The sequence below is a fragment of the Schistocerca gregaria genome, chromosome X (genome assembly GCF_023897955.1).
Source record: "Schistocerca gregaria isolate iqSchGreg1 chromosome X, iqSchGreg1.2, whole genome shotgun sequence".
Taxonomy (NCBI): domain Eukaryota; kingdom Metazoa; phylum Arthropoda; class Insecta; order Orthoptera; family Acrididae; genus Schistocerca; species Schistocerca gregaria.
The window spans coordinates 558778807-558800933 of record NC_064931.1 but is presented as its reverse complement, the minus strand read 5'-3'; the positions used below and the strand labels follow the sequence as shown (position 1 = coordinate 558800933).

At 44.2% G+C, this 22127-nt stretch overlaps 1 protein-coding gene and 1 long non-coding RNA gene across 8 annotated transcripts in view; one reads left to right on the top strand and one right to left on the bottom strand.

Moving 5' to 3' along the window:
• LOC126299506 (ephrin type-B receptor 1-B) overlaps window positions 1-21759 on the bottom strand; it is a 337486-nt gene extending 315727 nt beyond the window's left edge. For 3 of the 7 annotated variants that reach the window (XM_049991463.1, XM_049991465.1, XM_049991467.1), the window contains exon 1: window positions 21310-21758. The gene's annotated coding sequence lies outside the window, so the exon portion shown is untranslated. Of the gene's footprint in view, window positions 1-21309 lie in introns of all 7 variants that reach the window. The other 4 variants (XM_049991464.1, XM_049991466.1, XM_049991468.1 and 1 more) reach the window with 2 other exon arrangements.
• The window catches only part of LOC126299509 (uncharacterized), an 88652-nt gene that overhangs the window by 62657 nt on the left and 3868 nt on the right, over window positions 1-22127 (top strand). The window lies entirely within an intron of this gene.

Genomic DNA, 22127 nt, shown 5'->3' with positions numbered 1-22127 from the left:
AGACGACTGGAATGTTTTGAATGCCACTGGTTTTGTTACACTGTATGCGCTAATATGTCGCGTTTGTGGTGTTACCAATTTATGTTTTAGTGCGAATAGTCCGTAATAAAGTATATTACAAGTTGTTCTGTATTAGCAGCGAAAATGTGGCGAGTGATGAACTTCTTCCTTTAATCATTCTGTGGAGGTGTCAGCGAGGAAATGTTTCGTAAAGGTTTGAAATTATGTGCAAAGTTTGTCGAAGTCACTAAGTGCTCTTTCTCAATTCCGAATATTTGCACACCAATAGTTACACAGCCTCTTGCTTATAGTTAAACTTTTAGCGTAAGGTTATACCTCTCACTTTTAAACTCAATCACGCGAAATACTGAAAATCAAATTTTTGTTACCGCTGGTAGCCGTTAGATAGGCAATCTTCAAGTCGTTCTGGGGTAGTCTCTTAGTAATACAGATCTCACTGCTGATTTAGAGGGCCTTTGCTGGTTTGATTTCTACGACAATACAATGTTTCGCAATTTGCGAACCATTTTTGCCTTATGTTGAGCCTGGATGAACCACTTCAGTTAACAATGGGATGCAAAAACCGTAACAGGTTTGTCACCTAACAGTGACATTCATAAATTCTTAATACAGCTTTCACTTCAATAAAAATACATTTGTCAAGTTCAGTGACAAAACGCATGAGCAGATGGAACGCAAACTTCGCCATTTAAAGAATGACTTAAGAGTATACCGAACGTCCCTGCATTCATGGAAAATCTTTGCCAAGGTTTCCAGAAGGCAGCAAGCTGGTCCATCCGTACTCGTAACAGCTGAAGAGACGCTATAATCATACATGTCCCACATAACTAATACTTTCTCCTATTAGCAATCCAATGACTGATTTTAAATCAGATTGGAACAGAACTAGAGTTTGTGTGTCTACAGCAAAAGCTGTTTGTGTTAATCGGCTCGTTCGTCAGTTACTATTCACTGTTACTATCGCATATTTTCAACGAATTTCGGATGTTCAGAAATGTGTAACTTTCATAAACTGCTCAAAAACATTTTGTACCGCCCTCGTGAGTACACAGTCAGTTTTTAATCATACTCCTAAGTACTAGTAAGTCCAGAAGACAGATCAGTAGTGCGAGCGGTGTCTCCAATCGTTAAAGAGACAACGCGGTCACATAGTTCAATCCGTCGAAATTCCTCGAAGTGTAATTTCAAGCTCAGAATGAGCGGGCACTGACATTTCACGGCAAGAAGGGTTTTCAGGACAGGAAGCTAGTCTCCGATTTAGCGTCCACTATGACGCCATGCGAGCATTCAGGGAATATTGTAATACACAGAGCATGGAAAAACTGCCGTGTGATGGTCGCCTGCAGTAAACAGTAGTAGCTGACCATTATCTGCAAATTATGTCTCAAGAGTACCCCGAGGAGAACGGAAAAAGAATTTCGTGCTCTCTCTTAGGAGGCACATCTTCTTCGAGAATAAGATGACAACAATGATGACGTGTCGCCTGTGAAGACCAGCATGTTTTGTGAGCAAATTTAAGTGGTACAGGAAGCACCTGAATTCCAAAGTGTACAACTTTTATACAGCACATCCAGACGACTCTCGAACTTCCGAAACATAGCGCACTAAGTTTTTCAGACACTATTCACGAAGGAAGTGGCCTAAATTTTAAGACTACACTAATAGTTACTACACCGTTCAAAATTCTTCTCGTTGAAAAGTACTTCGAAGGCCTGGGAACAGATGCGTGTAGCAGAAGCTATTGTTCCCTTGCGGTGACTTTTGATGGTAAGAACTAAGACTTAAAGTAACCTGAGTATTGTAGACTTGAAGGGATCATTTGGTGTATTTTTGTACAAAATACGACCAGTTGCTTGATGTCTGAGGGGAGGGGAGAGAGTTAACAGCATTCACTTCATTTCAAAACGTTTCTATTGATGAGTCTCTCATTCCGATTGACACTTGGTTTTCAAGCAGTTAATTCCATCTTAAAAGATGTTTTATTACAAAAATATTTGTTCAGTGTTGTTGTGAAACTGGATTTACACTTCAGTTTATAATGGGGCAAAATGTGGCTTAGTAGTCGGTGAATACTACTTAGGAATTAGTGGCAATATTGTGACACTTTGGAAACTTATTTGGTAACAGGACACACGCTCTACATGGCAAAGTTCTTGTCATCCAAGACTTGCATGAAAGATGAATAAATACTGTACGTAGAGTCTTGCATGAGCAGGAAAAGCATGTCAAAACTGGAAATCAAACCGCAAAGAGGATAAATGGAATGTAGGTCTTCACGTTATGGATGGATTTGAAATATGACAAGAGGCGTATAAAAGTTGACATGCCACACAGTTGAAATGAAATCAGGTGGGAAAATGGATCGTCACATAAATATCGAAAAATTAAAACCAAAATTCGTGATGGATTACAGAGACTCCTGTGCAGTGGAGAAATGACATACTGCTTAACTCAATGGAATACGTTCACAAGACAGAGATTGTACAAAAAACTTTCTTCACTCCTTAGACAATTGCGTGCTCAATTCCCACGTTATTTACAAGATTCATTCCAGGAGGAATACTACAGACGTCGAATTTAATCTCCCAACCCCACCCCCCTCCAAGAGGGATCACATATCTTGAGTACGTGCTTGATCACCAGTGGGCACCAGCCCTGCTACAAGCTTACCTTATTTTTTTCCTCTGGCATTTCAATGGATGGTCTTTCATTTGGTTTGTGATTCTGGATAACCATTTTCTTCCCTTCCGGTACTTTAAAACTTTTCGTTCTTAACTATATGGTCCGCCTGTTCGGTTTGATTTGCTACTCTTTTCCCAGATTTTACAAAAGTGCGGAACGTGCATGGGAGGTCGACAAGTATCTGCACGGGGGTAGCTTCCCTGACCACGCAGGGATCGCACTGGTAGTGCCTGATCTGGAAACTATCCACGCAAGGTAAGAAGTGTGCTCCCGACATGGCTGCTGCAGGAGTACTATGGACAACGGTTTGCTGGCCCGGCAAAAGCTTTTGTGGCTGGATGGTAGCCAATTGGCACGTGAAGCGAATTGAACTTTCTTCTTTCACTGGCGGCTACAAAGCCTCAGCGGTCTCACCACATGATAGATATTACGTACAATGCAGACACACATCCATTTCCTTCGCTGGCTACGCCATGGGGAAATTGACAAACCAGACACCTGAGAGGGACATGCTTCACCGAATATTTGGTCTGAACTCGGACTGATGGGGACACGTTTATTGTAACGAAACCATAATTTTTGTGTCTGAAACAATGAAGACAAGTTTGGAAAGTTGACTCTCTTGGGAAAAATGCAAAATGGTTCCTTATTAACAAAAACTTAATCTGATGCCCCCCATCTCTACAGCTCTTGAGGCATGTGAACGTCTAGGTGACACACCTGTGACCATTTCACCATACAAAACTTCGAATATGGTCCGAGGAATTATCTTCTACAGATCAGTAACTCTAGACTAATCTCTAGTGGCGAGGGTGGTTGGGGGATTGAAGGGCCCAGACTACTAGGGCCATCGGTCCCTTTCTCCATGAACTTGAACCCCCACAAGGAATAAAAACAAACAATGGAGATGACAAGAGACGACACAGGAAAAGAGACAGAGACCAGACAAGAGGAATTAAAACCACACCGAGTGTGACTGGTTGTCCGACCATAGAAACGAAAAAGGCCAACCACCACGAAACGCACTAAAAACTCCAGTCTAAAATCGTAGGCCAAAGGCCAGACTCAACACAAAAAAGACGCACTTCCATCAAGCGATAAAAACCCCTTCACGAATAAAACTAAAAACTAAATCTGCCATCGCAACGTCATCTGATAAAAGTGCAGGAAGCGCATCAGGCAGCGCAAACATCTGACTGAGCATAGTTAACAGCGGACACAGCAACAAGATATGGACCACAGTCAAAGCTGACCCGCAGCGACATAAAATTGGGTCCTCGCGGCGCAATAAATAGCTGTGCGTTATCCAGGTGTCGCCAATGCGCAGCCGGCAGAGGACATGAGTCCTTGCGAGAGACCCACAAAAAGGAGCGCCATTCTTCACCCCAGGTATGAAGTACCTTCTGCCACAAAACTGACCTGAGGTCACTCTCCGAAAGGCCAATCTCCAAGGCTGGTGAGCGATGGCCTGTTCGGCCAGCGTGTCAACACGTTCATTTCCTGGGGTCCACACAAATGCCACAGGACGGCCGCAACGGGCAAGAGTATGGAGGGACTCCTGGATAGCCATCCCCAGACGAGAGCGAGGGAAACACTGGCAGATATCTCGTAGACCGCTCAGGGAGTCACTACAGATAACGAAGGACTCACCTGAGCAGGAGCGAATATACTCTAGGGCGCGAAAGATGGCGACCAGCTAGGCAGTGAAAACACTGCAGCCAGCTCGCAATGAGAGTTGTTCATAATGATCCCCCAGAGTAAAAGCATAACGGACACGAACAGCAACCATCGAACTGTCAGTATAGACAACGTCAGAACCTTCAAACGCTGCAAGGATGGAAAGAAAACGGCGGCCGAGGGCCTCAGGAGGGACTGAGTTCTTAGAGCCCTGTGCCAAATCGAGCTGAAGGCACAGGCGGGGCACAAACCACGGGGGTATACACATAGGGGCCTGGAAAAGAGGTGGAAAACGGAAAGCCTCAAGCCCAGAGAGAGAAGAGCTCTGACGTGAACCGCGATCGTACACCCTGAACGGGGCCGCCGTTCCGGAAGATAGACGACCGACTGAGGGAACATGACATGATGATTGGGATGCCCGGGCAAGCTACAAACGTGTGTAGCATAAGCGGCTAGGAATCGGTGGCGAAGGAACCGCAATGGAGGGACACCTGCCTTCACAAGCATGCTATTGACAGCGCTTGTCCGGAAAGCTCCAGTGGCGAGTCGGATTCCACTGTGAAAGATGTGAAAGATGGGATCCAGCAACAGCAATGCGGAAGGGGATGCCAAAACGTAAGCCAGACTCCCATAATCTAGACGGGACTGAATTAACGCCTGGTACAGCCATAGAAGGGTAGACCGATCGGCACCCCAGTGGCGAGATGTATTTCATACCGGACGTGTACAAAAAGGGCCCAAAGATAATCGTATATATACAGGCGCCATTACTTTAGCCTTCAAAGGGAATGTCTTCCCAGACAAGGTTATCACGGTCGAAAAGGATATGATACCTGATGTCCAACCACCTGTGAGGTGCTTCAGATGTTTATGCTTTGGGCATATGTTACCCCGCAGCACGACAGGCCCAAAATGCAGCAACTGTGGACAGCTGCTCAGTGAAAGTAGTCATTGTTAACATACACATTTGCATGTCAACTGTATGAAACATCATCCTCCATGTTCGAGTTTGTCCATTTTCAAGAAAGAACAGAAGATCCACGAATAAAAATCTATTGACTGTCATATACTTAGTCACAGAAGAAATGTGAACACCTACAATTCCTACCACCCTCCTCCTCCCATGGTTCTTTGGGAACCATTTCCTGCAACTGGCTGGAGAAGTGTTCTTCCTTGGCGTCCGCTTTTGACAGGGTTACTTCTCAGTGGCAACCCCCAGACCAGAGGCTCGAGCCAAACAATGGCTCGAGGAGCCATGGCCTTTGGGTCCCAGGGCTGGTCCACCCTTTGTCTCCACGTTAAATGCAGGTAGGCCTTTGTGATTGTCCCCTGAAGAGTTTGACCTCCATTCTTCAAAATTTTCCCGAAGAGAATGCCAATTGGGGAAGGGCGCCTCACATGGTCCATTGTGTCCATCGTGCACTGAGATTTTTGGCACACTTTATCATCTCATTGCAGTCCAACCCATTACCCATCTCTTGGGCGAGGACACCTACCTGGCTGCGTTTTCAATCATGCACTATGCAGCGTCGCTTTCTGCGTCGACGATGACTGGACTTTTTTGCACCTGATATCAGCACGGTAGCCAGTCTGTTGTGGTGGGGCCGCCATGTACCCTGTTGCGTGTAGCCCCTTGACCAAACAGGGATCGCTCTGATGATGCCTGCACCGTTAACTTCCCACGTATGCCAAGGGTAGATGCCCATTCCCCTGGGACATCGGGACTCCTAGCAATGGCCATCCTGCCAGGTGGCCTTTGCTGCGGCTTGGTGGTGCCCATGGGGTGGGCCCCTGGTTGGAGTGGGTGGAATCAGGGCGGATGACATGCGATCAAGCATAGGCCATCATCTCATGCTGGTGGTGAAACACCAGCAGTCTCTAAGCGTTCATGAGCTCAATTCAATGGACAAAAGTACGACCTCAAATCGTTTCCTCTCTGGCCGCATCATAGGAACGTCAGACTAAGGATGGCAACGGATCTTATTCGCACTAGTACCTTGTATGTTAGAGAACTGATAGGGAATCTTTGTTTTTTGTTGAGCATTTAGAGGGAAAGTTTGGGGAGGTGGAGGGCTTCTCAAAAATGGGATCTGGGTCAGTCTTAATCAAAACAGCATACTCTGCCCAGTCACAATTGTTACCCGCTTTTAACAAGTTGGGGGATGTTTTTGTAACCATAACACTCCATAAGAGCTTAAATATGGTCCAGGGTATCATATTTCACAGGGACCGTATTTTGCAGTCTAACGATGAGCTGCGCGCCAATTTTAGAGTAGCGAGGTGTACATTTTGTCTGGCGTGTCCACTAGGGTCTGAGGGACAATCAGGTTGCCACAGGTGTCTTCATCTTGGCCTTAGAGGGTGATACATTGCCCAAGGTGGTCAAGGTGATGGTCTACCAGTGTGATGTAAAGCCCTATATCCCTCCCAGGATGTGGTGCTTTAAGTGCTGGAAGTTTGGCCATATGTCTTCCTGCTATACTTCCAGTGTTACATGTCGAGATTGTGGACGCCTATCACATCACATCACAATACTCGATGTGCCCTGCCTCCCACCTGTGTCAACTGTGGATAGCATTATTCGCCTTGATCACCAGACTACAGGATTTTTTCCACCGCCTGGCTGAGCTATGGCAACTGTTACATTTCACACCTGCTTTTTGCATTGCCCTCCAGGAAACTTGGTTCCTGGTAACACGGACACCTGCCCTCTGTGGCTATAAGGGATATTACGGGGACTGTAGCGACTAGAATCGAGTGTCAGGTGGAGTTTGCGTTTATGTCCTACACTCGGTCTGTAATGAATCTGGCCCCCCTTCAAACCCCTCTTGAAGCTGTGGCTGTCAGAATAAGCACGATGCAGGAAATAACTTTCTGCAATATATATCTTCCTCGAGATGGTGCAGTATCCCTGAATGTATTAGCTGTACTGATTGATCAACTCCGTAAACCTTTCCTACTTTTGGGGGATTTTAATGCCCATAACCCTTTGGGGGTTGGTACCATGCTTACTGGCCGAGGCACAGAAGTGAAACTTTATTATCTCAGTTCGACCTCTGTCTCTTAAATACTGGGGCCACCTTACATTTCAGTGTGGCTCGTGGTAGTTACTCGGCCACTGATTTATCAATTTTCAACCCAGGACAGCACATGACGACCTGTGTGGTAGTGACGACTTTCACATCTTCCTGTCACTGCCCCAGCGTCAGGCCCACGGACGCCTGCCCAGATGGGCTTTAAACAACACATACTGGGAAACTTTCACCTCTGCTGTCACCGCTGAATCTCCCCCACACGGTAACATCGATGTGATGGTTGAGCAGGTGAAAATAATTGTTTCTGCGGCAGAAAACGCGATCCTTCGCTCTTCAGGGTGCCCCTGGCGTATGGCAGTCCCTTGGTGGTCGCCAGAAGTCGCTGAAGCAATTACGGAGCATCAGCGAGCTCTACAGGGGATTAAGTGACACACTTCCCTGGAGCACCTCATAACTGTTACACGGCTCCGTGGCAGCGTTCGCCAACTGATCAAACTAAGTAGTGTTGGGCGAGATACATCTCGACCACTGGGTGCCATACGTCACCTTCCCAAGTCTGGGCAAATATCAAACATCTTTTCGGGTACCAGATCCCAACAGGTGTTCCCAGTGTTACCAAAAATGGCGTGTTATCTACCGACGCAACCGCGATTGGCGAGCACTTTGCGCGAGCCTCTGCATCGGAGAATTACCCCCCAGCCTTTCGCACCCTCAAATAGCGATTGGAAGGGAAAGTCCTCTCATTCACTACACGCCACAGTGAACACTCTAATGCCCCATTTACAGAATGGGAGCTCTCATTTGACTAAAAGTGACATCTCATCTTCAACGGGATCTGGTGCGGTGGTGTCTTTACATCGCAATGGGGGAAGAGCACTATCGTTCTAGTGCTCAAAACCGGTAAAAACCCACTTGTTGTGGATAGCTATCGGCCCATCAGCCTCACCAACGTTCTTTGTAAGCTTCTGGAATGTATGGTATGTTGGCGGTTGGCTTGGGTCCTGGAGTCATGTGGCCTACTGGCTCCATGTCAGAGTGGCTTCTTCCACCAGGGTCGCTCTACCACTGAAAATTTTATGTCCCTTGAGTCTGCCATCCGAACAGCCTTTTTCCAGATGCCAACATCTGGTTGCCGCCTTTTGTGACTTATGTAAAGCTTACGATACGACCTAGAGAAATCATATCCCTACCACATAGTATGAGTGGGGTCTTTGGGGCCGCTCCTAATTTTTATGCAAAACTTCGTCGCTCCGTACTTTGTGTCAAGTTTGTGCCTCCTGTAGTTCCATCCATATCCAGGAGAATGGAGTCCCGCAGGGCTCTGTATTGAGTGTGTGTCTATTTTTAGTGGCCATTAACGGTCTAGCGGCAGCTGTCGGGCCTCTGTCTCACCTATGTATGCAGACGACTTCTGAATTTCGTACTGCTGCTCCAGTCCTGGTGTTGCTGAGTATCGTCTACAGGGAGCCATCCACAAGGTGCAGTCATGGGCTCTAGTCCAAGGTTTCCCATTTTCAGCCACAAAGTCGTGTGTAGTGCACTTCTGTCAGTGTCATGCCACTCGTCTGGACCCGGAACTTTACCTTCATGACGATCCACTCATTGTAGTACACACACACATCGATTCTTAGGACTGGTTGTCGGTGCCTGATTGATTTGGCTTTCTCATCTTTGTCAGCTTAAACAGAAGTTCTGGCATCACCTAAATGCCCTCCGTTGCCTGAGCAACATTAATTGGTGTGCAGATCGCTCTACGCTGCTGCGGCTCTACAGAGCTCTTGTCCAATCCTGAACTGACTATGGGAGTGTGGTTTATGGTTCCCTCAGCGTTGCGTTTACTCGACCCTGTTCACCACTTTGGGGTTAGAATAGCGACAGGAGTCTGTGGGACGTGTACAGTGACAAGCGTACTGGTGGGGCTGGGGTCCCTAAATTGAAGACCAGACGTGGACAACGGCTCGCCAATTGTGCAGCACACATTCGTAGTTCTCCTGAGCGGTTCACGTGCAGTCCCTCCTCCCCGAACTCGAGTCCTTCCCTTTACCACCTCTACTGGCGGTGCGTGCCTCGGCCGCAACTTCGTCTGGACCCGTCACGTGACCCTAAGGACTCCTTTAACCCTGTGGCTCTCCGCTGTCACTTCCTCCCGATTTTTGACATGTTCCGGTGCTCTGAAGTGGTTTACACCGATGGCTAGCTGGCTGCTGGTCGCGTAGGCTTTGTCTACGTTCACGGCGGCCACATTGAACAGCATTCCTTACACGATGGCTGCAATGTATTCGCTGCAGAGCTGGTGGCCATTTCTCGTGCACTTCAGTATTTCCGTTCGTGCCCTGGGGAGTCTTTTACGTATTGACTCCTTGAGCAGCCTGAAAACCATCGACCAGTGCTACCCTCGTCATCCTTTGGCAGTGTCCATCCCGGAGTCCATCCATGACCTGGAATGGTCCACTCGTTTAGTGGTGTTTGTGTGGACACCTGGTGACGTCGAAATCCCAGGAAATAAACTTGCTGGCCAAACAAGTTACACAGAATACACTTCTGGTGAGAGGCATCCCTGCAGCTGACCTGCATTCGTTATTATGCCGCAAGGCTTTTCAACTTTGGGAGACGGAATGGCAAAATAGCAATACCCATAACAAAGAACCATTAAGGGGGCCACAATTGTGTGGAAGTCCTCGATGAGGGCCTCTCGCTGGTATTCCGTGGTTCTCTACTGGCTCCGCATTGGCCATGCTTGGGCGACCCATGGCTACCTCCTGTGCCGTTAAGACCCACCTCAGTGCCGGTGCGGAGCCTGGTTGACAGTGGCCCATATTATTCTGCTCCGTCCTTCTTCGGCTGCCCTGCGACTTCTTCAGTTGCCGGACTCGTTATCATTGATTTTAGCAGACATCTCGTCGGCTGATTTGGTTTTAGTTTCATCCATGAGGGTGGGTTTTATCATTCGATCTGAGTTTTAGTGCATGTCCTTTGTCCTTCTGTGTCCACCACACTAGTGCTTTTAAGGCGGAGGTTTTAATGTGTTGCAGGGTGGCTGGCTTTTCGTTTCTATTTTCGTGGTTGGCCAGCCACTGTAATCTGCTTCCTTGTTTCACTCTCTTCTGCTTCTTGGATCTATGTTGTTTTTTGTCCTCTTTTGTTACTTGTGGCGTTGTTCTATTAGGAACAAGGGACCGACGAACTCTTAGTTTGGTCCCTTTTCCCCCTCTTTTAGACCAACCAACTAACTTCACGAAGCTCCCCACGGGGCTACGAGAAATCATCCCACAGGGGTCTGTGTTGTCGCCCTTTCCTTCAACATTAATGGTTTCGTTACCTCTGATGCGCCACTGATCTTGCCTGCACAGTTCGTCGGCGACTTTTGCAATTGGTACACGATTTCCAATATTTTTTTTTAAAAAAAAAAATGTGGGGCATGTATTTCTGCTGTCATACCACAGTCCATCCTGACTCAGAACTCTACTTAAATACACAGCACCTGGAAGTTGTAGCCAGTTCCATTTTTGGGCCTCCTTTCTCATGTGGGTATCGTGAGGAATGAACTGGCCAACCATTGGTCTACATGAGCACTTAGTTACTCCACGTTCACTTATCTGATCCCAGATGCCAATTTGCGGGCACATGTGAAATCTCTGCTTGCTTGGAAATGGCACGACACCTGGTTGGCTGCTTCCACATCTAATAAATTCTACAGAATGGAGACTATTGCAGCCTGGTGCTCTTCCTTCTGCTTCTTCTGGAAGGAATCCACTGTCTTGTCGCCCCAGCATTGGCCGTACCCGATTAACCCATGGGTTTCTTTTGTGTAATGAGTTACCCCCACATCACCATTGTGGACGTGGCTCTCCACGCTGTTTATAGACTTCTGGACACATTGCCTCTAATACTGTCAAGATGATTCACAGATAGTCGACCTGGTTCTCAGTTTGTCTGTGAAAGTGGTTTTTATTCTTACAACGCTTTAAGCTACCTCCACAGCAGGGGCAGGATGGGACATCCACCACTGTATGCTAGGTCTGGTTAGGTCCCTGCACCTACGTCCTTGACAAGGCTACTCTTTCATACCTCTTTTACTCGGTTTTAATTGCTTTTAGATACGGTTTGCCTCCTTTCTGCCACATCCAATTTTCTATTCTGAATGTTGCATTTTGTTGGGTAGTGGGTGCTCTTGACTGTAACGGATAAGGGATGGGACAGTTGTGCGTGGGACATTTCCTGCCGTTTGCAAAGCCCCAGACACACCCACCTGCTGACATTTCCTTAATCTTGCTTTTTATTACTGACAGGACAAATGATGTCCATTGCCATTACTCTTATGAATCTTGGGACTACATCATAAAATATCAGCGGACGCCTCTACTTCCAGATGCACCACTTTCGGATTGAGGTACTCATGACCTTGCTTGGTCCATTAAACTCCCCCCCCCCCCACCCCTCCCAACAACCAACCGAATTTTATTCGGCCTCATTCGTGAAATTAAGATGCCACCAAGAATGAAAGCATCAGGAGGTTGATGATCAGACGAGAACTACCCACTGGGGCTTAGAGAAACACTTTCCAAGCACTACTGAATCATAAGTAAAACATGGATCTGTAAAGAGATGAATCGTCTGCTATAAAAACAAAAGGAATTGCATTATTGTTGTAAACAATGCTATGTGGGACTGTGTGTTGTGCCTTGTTTTGAGAGATATCACACACAAGTTCCCGAAATGAGCTTGGTTTTTTTTTATTTTATGTCGTTTTAGGAACTTCAGCAATAAAGAAAATTCATAGTACACTTAAAATGCTTATTGATGAGAATAGATGCGACAGCCGCTACATATCATACCCAGCAGGCTGGCACTGCTACGTAGAGCGGCCCGACCGCACCGCCCACAGATGCGCACAACGTCTAGAGCACTCAGCATCGGAAGGGATAATATTAACTATTGGAAACGATATTAAAATGAAAGTCAAATCCAATCGCACATTCTGACGTAGTGTAACGCAACTACGAAAGGTTGCACTACCTGCCAGGTGTTCGTAGAAGAACTGTGTGTTTCACAAAAAAATATTTACTCACAGAACGGAGTTACAGAAGCTCTGCAAACATTAAGACAGTTTCCTCATAAGCTAGGCTTCTAGAAAATTTAGCTTCAAAAAGTGCAAAACAAATGAGCAACTGAATTAGCAATACTCACCAACGTGGGGCTTCCAAATATAAGTTATGGAATGCCAATTAACCTTTACATTTCAAAGTGACACATACATGACATTTTTTAATACAATCTCAAAGTATCGCAGTTCCTTGTCGATAGAAATCCGCTCTCTGGTACTGGTGCCATCACAGAACCTCTGTGTGAACGTCCTCATCCGGAAAATCCCCCCCCCCCCCCCCGGATGGTCTTTCACCTTTCTGAATGGGACTGCTTGGACAGTGCCGTTTGTGGTTGATGTTGCTGGTCTTCCATCCCGATCAGCATCACATACGTCTGTACGCTCTTGGTGAAAATGTTGCATTATTTCACCATCGAGGAACGCGATCTTGGATTTGGTCCATTTACCGCCAAAATGTTACGTATAATTTGTGTAAAATTTAGATGTTTTGCCCACAGAAATCTTACTGTCCCGCGTATTTAAACTTCGGAGTAAGGTTCCAGCTGCCGCGGACTTTCACTCGCACACTGATGCACCTGTTGTCCACATTGCAGCAGAACCCTCTCTGCAGGAAACCCAGAACATGTACATTCTTCTTACAATACGCCGCTCTCGTTGCGCAATGGTCTTAGCGTAGGACGTCATTGGTAACAGACTTCCTGAAGTCCGTACGTAGTAGCATGTAGAGCCCCATTTCATCCTAAAGATGCAGCGACTGTTTAAGGATACGGACTCAGCGCGACACGGGAAGCTTTAGCAAGCCATTCAGCCCAATAACTGCACAAACAACCAACAGCTCGGAGATTAACTGGAACTGTGTCCATGGCGAATGCCTCTCGTCCAATGGCATACCAGATGTACTAAATAAACACAATGGTCAGCCACCCAAGAACTCTCACATCCATGGAGTATTCCTGAAATCATAAGACACACACATCGACAGCGATGTGATATCCTTTCCACGACACTAAGCAAAATCACTACTCTCCTCGGGCAACAAAAAGGTGATTCCTGTTTTGTGGCAGAGGCAATAGCTGCTGCTAAAAACAACTGCTAGCATCTGCGGATTTTCTATACTCCACGGTAAAAAAATATTTTATTAAATGCGATGTCCAGCGCAGAATAAATCAGCCATTACGGGATGCAAGTGGTCCTCAATGTTGAGGTAGTTCAAAGCTTTCTTCGTACCGCATACTCTCCAGGGTAGCCCAACTGAACGGCCTCGACTTCATGGTATTGGTTTAATCGGCATTTGTGCACGAATAAGAACGAATATAGCGTTAAGAATGATTCATTTGTCCATATAACACATTTACGTCACTGCAATCGCAATTGCCGATATTGAATTCCAAGGGAATACTTCGAAAGCCACCTGTTGCACAGTCCTCTTAATAATTTAAGATGTTGTATTCCAAAGGTTTTGTACATTCACATCGTTGTCCTCCGTTGTCAGCTGGGCCTAATTTTTACACTCTGAATAAGCCTAAAACGTCGCCGCTCTTAGATACATGGACGCCAAACCGTCATTAATCCAATCGTGATACATCTGAGGTCAGGGAGCTTCGCCGATTCCGTGATACTTGCTCATATTAGTTGTGCCGAAAAACAACTGCCATATGTGCGGCAACATAATTCTTAATTTATTCTCTGCCCCCCCCCCCCCTCCTCCCAACGAATTTTGTGCTTTAAGCGATATGCCTGCCATGTCATTACTGGTATTTAAGTTTATGGAACGAACAAAATATTAGCAATAAGTAATTTTCCCAATAGAACGAACGCATAGAGCAGCTGTATCAGTTTGATACATACGTATCAAGCGGTCACAGTCTTTGCAGGTCACGTGCTGCTTCCACGAACTGCCTCCATCTCTTCGTTTCGTACTCTGTTCCTTCAGGTGTCTTCAATCGCCAAGGCTGCCAGGTCGTCCACCCAGTGCCGCCTCCGTTGTCGTATGGTGCATCTGGTGTTTGGTTTCCCTTAAAGTGCTTTCTACACCTGTCTTTCTTCTGGCATAAGGGCTACTAGCTACTTGGACTGCGCTCTGGATGCTTTTGCTCTTCGTCTTCTGTAGTATTGTTGGTTGTTTCACCAAGAGGTAGATTTGTTCCTTATTCCTGTTCCTCCTCCTCCAATCCCCATAGGACTCATTGCTCGATTTTCAAATATAGTAAGTTTTTCCTTTCCTCGTTTAGTCACACTGTAGGTATCTGAGCCGTACATGACTGCTGGGCAGTTTTAGACATTTGTAGTAGTGAGGAAGACCAGAAACAGCAAAATCACGATGTGAGAGGATTTTTTAACCATTCGACACGTTGTCGACAAATCAACGGAAAGAGTGCATTAACTCAGGATAAACGAATGACGTGTATCCTCGCTGACAGAACAAATCGAACATCTTGCTGGACCAATGAGGAAAACTGGGAGTCTAAATCATAACGGTCGACTGCTCCTTTTCTCCTAAACATGTGTGTGAAACCTCGCAAAGTAACAAAGGGCTGTATCTTGTACGAACATATAAAATGTAGCTACTGCACTGCTGCTGAAGTTCTGCCCTCCGAAGAATACTGGCAGCTTCAAGGGACTGGTGACGTCACAGGCCGGCAGCCTGTGCCCTGTGGCTACGGTTTTCGCCAGCACCGTGGAGCGCGCAGTCAACCGTGTAATAAAGGAGGCGTGCAACAAAACCTGTCGCCATTTCGCTACACCTACATCGCCTGCAACTGCCACTTCGCCCGCCATGAAGCACTCGTCCTAACATTCATAAATTACTCGCTTGTCGTTAGTGTATGGACATCACTGATCAATGTTACAAATTCCCCGACAACCTCCCCCACCCCCTGCAGGTGAAAGCCGCTTCTGGGACCACACCTCACAACGTGCAAATTCCTTGAGCCATCATTCTGATGTGACACGACAAAACTTTACCTCTTCGAAACGATAGTTAGTGGGTAGTTGATAGTCTACCAACAAAAACGATGTTAAATTAACATTACAGTATGTATGGGATCTACACCTTTATCGCTCATATGTGTTAAATGGCAGAAGTAAAGATAATAAAAATAATTCAAAATATAGAACACAATAACGGTCACTTGCCTCCCACTATAGCGCTCTCACGCTAATTACTGACAGACGCAAAAATTGCTCGTCCACTCCTCCCTTTGATTTAATACAGGGAAACAAACACGGTGGTCTTAAACCACTGTTGGTTCTTCAGGCTCTAAGGAGTCGAATATTCTCTTTTATCTCCAACGCTTCGATTAAATGCGGTGCGGTTTCATCCGTACAACCACACAGTCTGCACTTTAGGGCTTCTTCCTCTATACCTATTCTGTGTAGGTATGGCCAGTCATGAGACCTCCCATGTGTTTCCTGTCCAAGTTCAGGATTACAGAACTCCTGTTGAAACATGGCTTCGGCATCATTAGCTTGTCACGTTTTGTTTTTGGATAATAATACAATATTTTATGTGCTGTCTGCTGAACTCGCTACGTCGTTTATATTGAACAGTCGCCTTAGTGATGGTTAGGACAGGTTCTGATCCAATAAATAAAGTCCTCGCGCTTGTCCTGGCCAGTCTATCAGTTTGTTCATTGCCACTGATACCTGGAAGACCAGGGACCCACAGCAGATTTATCCTAGTCTCCCAATGGCTTGACGGCATTCTGCAACGATATTTTCTCTCACTGCAGGGGCTGACACAGATTTCAGAGATGCTTGGCTGTCTTACTAAATGCAGATGCTACGATCCTTGTGGCACCTACTCAGATTCTCCTCTGCGCACACACTGGCACATTTCCGCCTGGAATACTGTTGCCAGCTTCCCTACAGAATGCTTTCCTTAGTCTGGGCTATACCTCTTACACACCAGCCTCAGCGCCTTCATCTGTTTCCGACCCATCAGTAAACCAGACTGTCTACTGGACGGTGACGTGATTCGTTCTTCCACTGCTTCCCTCTTACAACTGTGACACTGGAAGATTTATTGGAAGTTATAATCAGCCAGCAATTCTGTGACCATTCCTATTTTAACCACGCTCATTATATTGTTGTAAGATTCTGAATATACTAAAGGAATCCAGTCACTTCCATTTTTGCCTGTATGCTCCTGCCTCCATAGTTAAGTTTTTTCCTTAAAAGCTTCAACGGGTGTTACTTTCCTTACCACAAAACAATGTCTTCCTGCATTATTCTGCTTCTGATATCCAACAATGGACGTTTGTTTAGAATATTAAAGTGTACGTTGGTGCCCCCACCCCCCCCTCCTGACTTTTTGACAACATGGTTGGCATTACAGCTGGCGCTGCATGATGACATAGTTCCCACCTTACACCCCCCCCCCCCCCCCCCCCCCGCCATCGTAGCCAACAGAACAGTAGTAGCCCGATATTCCTGCGACGCTGTAACTGCTGAAACACTGGATAAGAAAACTTTGGGCTCAATGTCCTGAAAAATCTGTTGCAAGCGAAATCATGTTTATATGCTGCAATATGTTCCTGAGAACTCGTGTGAGATTATCATGTAATTCTGTAATCCGGTATATGTACTTAAAGTTTACAGTAAACAAAAAACGGCACCTCAAAAATTTACCACTTACTCGAAATTAGGACTAGAAATGGCACAAAGAGAACAGCCATCGACAACCGCTAAGAGTAACTTTCTCGCGGTATATTCTGCCTCCTCTTCCTGAACAGTGAAGATTATGAACGATTAGGGGCATGCTACAAAAGAAACTGGGGGTGTATTCAAACGTTCGTAAACCCTACCACTCACATTTTCATGCTTCTTGAATATCATTTCGCGCTTCTCTAGCTCTGATAAAAATGATTTTTTTTTGTGCGTTAAAAATCGCCATTAAAAAGTAAATGGTGATTCGGGGCAGTTTCATAAACTACAATGGAGGAGGCAGGTTAGTGGAATTTTACAAGAGTAAAAATAAATTATTCTAGGTATAGCCAAACGGAAAAGTCCTTAAAAGAATTGAATCAATTAAAACTTAAATATAATCTTTCTAAGAGGGGTGTGATATCACGTTAGCTTAGACTATACAATGACCAGTATGTTGCTAATGTATATTAAGATTACTCAAATTACAGAACCACTAACCCATTTAAACACATCAGGGTTAGCTGATTCTGAAATTCTAATCCGAAAACAAATGACATTAATATAAAAATCACAAATAGTATTAATTTGGAGAATAAATTACCAGTAGACTCCAATGTGAGAGATAACAGCATAATTAGCTTTTGAAAATCATTTTCCAGTATCCAAATGTACAAAATAATATTTCAGAGGAAATAAAACAAGTTTATAATAGAGTACACGATCACACATCCTCTAGTCTAGCGGCACCAAAAAACTGAATTGAACGTGCCGTCCAAACAGACGTAGAGAACGAAACGCCGTGGCACGTTCAAGAAATTTCGGTAATCACAAAGGAACCAACAAAAACAGAATTCAGGATAGCAACATTTGAAGGACCAATCCTCCCGAATACGCGACCAGTATCTAAATCATTGTGCCACTTTGTACCGTACGAAAAAACATTAAAAGGAAAGTCGGCAACGGAAACAGGAGAACCAACAGGCAGATATCACGTGCATGCGTAAATTCCTTGTCAGCGGAGTGTATCAGTCATCAAAGATCTAAGAATTTTTTCTATAGCTAACCTAATAATGTGGGAAAGTCGGTACGACAGGGAACCAATTTGTTCCCTGTAAATAGTGGGTGAAACTGTTTGACACGTTTAGGAAAGGGTGAAACTCTGCCAATTATTTACCAAATTCTACGTAAATTACAATAATTTCGTAATTGTTTAAATTCACACGCAAGGAATCAAAAACCATAAAGGAGGTTGATAGGTCCATCAAATGTTTCGCTAGAAGTCTCAAAAACTTCAACTGCGTCTCTTACAAACCTTGAAGTACGTACCCTTAACCCTTCGAGGAGATACATAGGTTTTAGATGTGCATCTAGCATCGTAAATCACCTTAAGTTGTACACGAGGTAATATAAAAAAGTAAATAGCCGGCCACATGTTGCCGAAGCTGTATAGAATACGCTGCAGAAGTTCCACTGGGAGGCCCTCACACGTCCTCGAGACGTACCGATCTCTCCCTATCCGATTTTCATTCTTTTGGAGCCCCGAGGAGACATAGCTCCGTAGGCAACCGCAAACATTTTTTCACGAAGGCATGGACCGTCTTGGCTCATGTTTACTTTTCTCTCTGTAGTCTCTCTTGCAGTAAAATTTACTGCGTTTCAGAGGGCATAAATTAGGCAGTTCGCTAACTAAAAACATCGACAATGACACTGATATCCTCACTCGGCAACAGAAAAATCAGCAGTCAAGCATTTTCTAGCAATGATTTTAGTGTAAAATACGCATATTTTTTGTACTTACATTCTGGTTTTTCACACCTCCATGTCACATCTAAGAACTAATATACTGGTCAAAAATTGCATAGGGTAATATACACATCTACATTTTTATTAAAGACGATTGATTTAGGTCATGACTCAAGTCACTAAGACGGTGTTCTGCGATGCATTGCACAGCAGCAATACCCAAGGACACACTTAACAGGTTCCCTTCTTAATACAGCTGAACATGTGTAACAGTCATGTCATGTAAACATTCTTCACGTTTAAGTAACTGTGTAACGCAGTTACTTTTTGTGATTGTGGGTGGTTAGACTGATGAGTTTTCAAGAAAAATATGATAAAACTGTGTTATGTGATACAATTCTGACGTTTATCAAAGCTGTCTAGATATGCCTAAACAAAATGTTAAGATCTTTACAGAAAGTTTATTTGAACCACGATTATAAATGCTGCGATACTGTCGCCTAATCAGTGCCACCCAGAGAGCTGTACATTAACAAAAACTGAGAAGTATGGGTAAAAAATATACTAAATTTTAAAGTTGATCAAGAAATAATTTCACTTGCATGATCAAATTAGGTATGGCCAAAAAATGATTTGTAGGAAATCAATCGTCAATAAATCACTTTACTTAAGTATACTTTAATTTTTGCGACGAACAACACTATGGGACAGAAAACCGGAACAAATTAACTACTCAGTAACACATGTATAAATGCAACAGGAATTACCGATGCCGTTAAGTGATAAAGGCAGTCATACAAGGGATGGAGTGAATAATCACATCCAAATTAGGGAACGATTGCGCATAATTACATAGGCAGCTTGGTCTCTGCTGGTTCGACAGAATGTGCCTGCCTGCCTGCCTACCGACCGAGTTGGAAAGGACCACCCAGGCCGGGCCGCTTCCTGGGAAAGTCGCTTGACCAGGCCCTGTGAAAGTCGCAAGCAGTCGTCCAATCGAGCACTCGTTGAAAAGCTCTTCTATGGAAATCCAAATTAACATGAAATACAAAAACATTGTCCCCCTCTCCCACAAATTAGAGAAGTTGCAACAGAATATACAAGGCTATATAGCTTACATCAATAAAGAATCCATTTACACGCCTTCATTCCCGGTAGTAGGATTTAAGGAGATACTTCAACTAGCAATAAGGCACCGGCATAATTAGCATAACCTGGTGGCTTAGCCGCAGGAACAGAATATTCATCGATTTCACACCCTTGAAATCTGGGTATTGTATGGACAATACACACACAAGAAAACTATTTAGGGCCTTCAACTTCAAAATAACGTAGTCTATGAATCATTATGGCTGCTACATACAAAAATTCGCATATAGCAGATCCAAAGTGCAACAATGTCTCAAGTATTGGTACTCTAAACTTCGCGAAACAATGACCTTAGAAATTACCCTAAACGCCCACGTCAACGGAGATTACCCACAAATGATTCTGTGATAAACTGGTATAACGAACACAATTGGTGATAAATGTTCGCGGACTTCAGTAAATGAACAGCGACAATATCTCTTGCCTGTTGAACCTGCAATATACATCTTTCAATAGAACACTGGCTCTGATTAGCAATTACGAACAACTACAGAACGAAAACACCAAAAATAAGTTTCATACTTCTAGAAGAACTAAGCTATCACTAACTAACACGATCTCAAAAATACGCCCGCTCTTTCTCTCTTTTTCTGTGTGTAGCTGCTGTCCTGGTAAACAGTGCTTCCTGCTTTACATACCATAGCACAATAAAAAATAAGTGCGCCGGTTACATGCAGTCTGGAAACGTTCCTTAAACTAAAAGTTGTGAACTTCATATCAATAAGTCATACAGCAAAATACAACTTGGGAAAACTAATAGATTCTATACGTGTCAAAAATACATTTCTTTCCACGTAGGTGCCAGCAATCTGTCTTGAAACCTTCATTTAAGACATCTTTAGGTCAGTACTTTGCTTGAAAATGTTACCGTACTAAAATATGTACAAAATCTATTTGGATTTATCAGAAGAATTCGAACACATCGTTTAAATAGCAGAAGCGGCGAAATTCCTCCTTGCTCACGTTGTGTTGGGCCTCCCAACTATTTCCAACAATACGCGCAGCAAGAATAAATGTCACTCTGAATAGCAAGCAGTTTTCGAAAAAATACTCATGGTAATGAAAGAATAAGTAGAATAAAGTTCTTGCTAACACCGCTCCTATTAAAAATCTAGGTATCATTAGAAACATTCTGCGAATCAATCACATAATTAGTTTTGTACTTAATGTCTAAAATTCCATTTGCACGTTAGTTTATTCGTTAAATTAATATATGTCTGTAATCGTTCTGTAATTCATAGCTGTACTTACTTGAGATATCGTCCTGTCCTTCCAAACTTGGGCTGACGCTGTGTAGTATATGCCTTTCACAAAAGTTGACACTTAACCTCCTTTTATTTTCATATTCGTGAACGAAGTGCACATGCAGAAATACGAAGGAACTCGAACCACAAAGCTTTCTTTCGCTACACTTATCAATATCTTACATGTATATTGATAACTCTTGATACATAATACGATGCTAAAACATGTTGTCTGTGTTAAAAAAAATAAAAATAAAAAAGTTATTGACTTGACGCCATTCGATCGAATCACCCACTTCCATGCATTATAAAGCACGTAGTTCAAATAAAGAAGCAATGTTGTTTAATTCCTACACAAAATTTACAGTTCTGACTCCGCAGAGCAGACCATTTTTACATTACAAGGAGTGTTGACTGTTCCTCACCGCACACTGACTCCGCCATCTTGTTATTACTGAGATCTTAGACACCTGACAGCAAAGATGTTCACTACTCTGAATTTTTTCGATATAGAAAAAATGCTGTACTACAGAATTTTTGTTTACACGTGCTCTACTTCTGTAAAACAATAAAGGTTAACCAGTTTGAGAAATACCGAACGACTTTGACTTTCTACCCTCCAGTTTCAACAATTCTCATCAAAATTCTGCCAGCTGTTAATCAGCACACGCAACACACAAGTATTTTCTTAAGCGACTTATTGCCTTTTACTTCACTTCCAGTATCAGATGTTAGCGTTGACCACAACATTATCATTTTCAAATGTTTTTGGAGAAAATAGTAAAGAGTTTTATTATTTGACATTTCAAATTTTGTTCCTCAGCA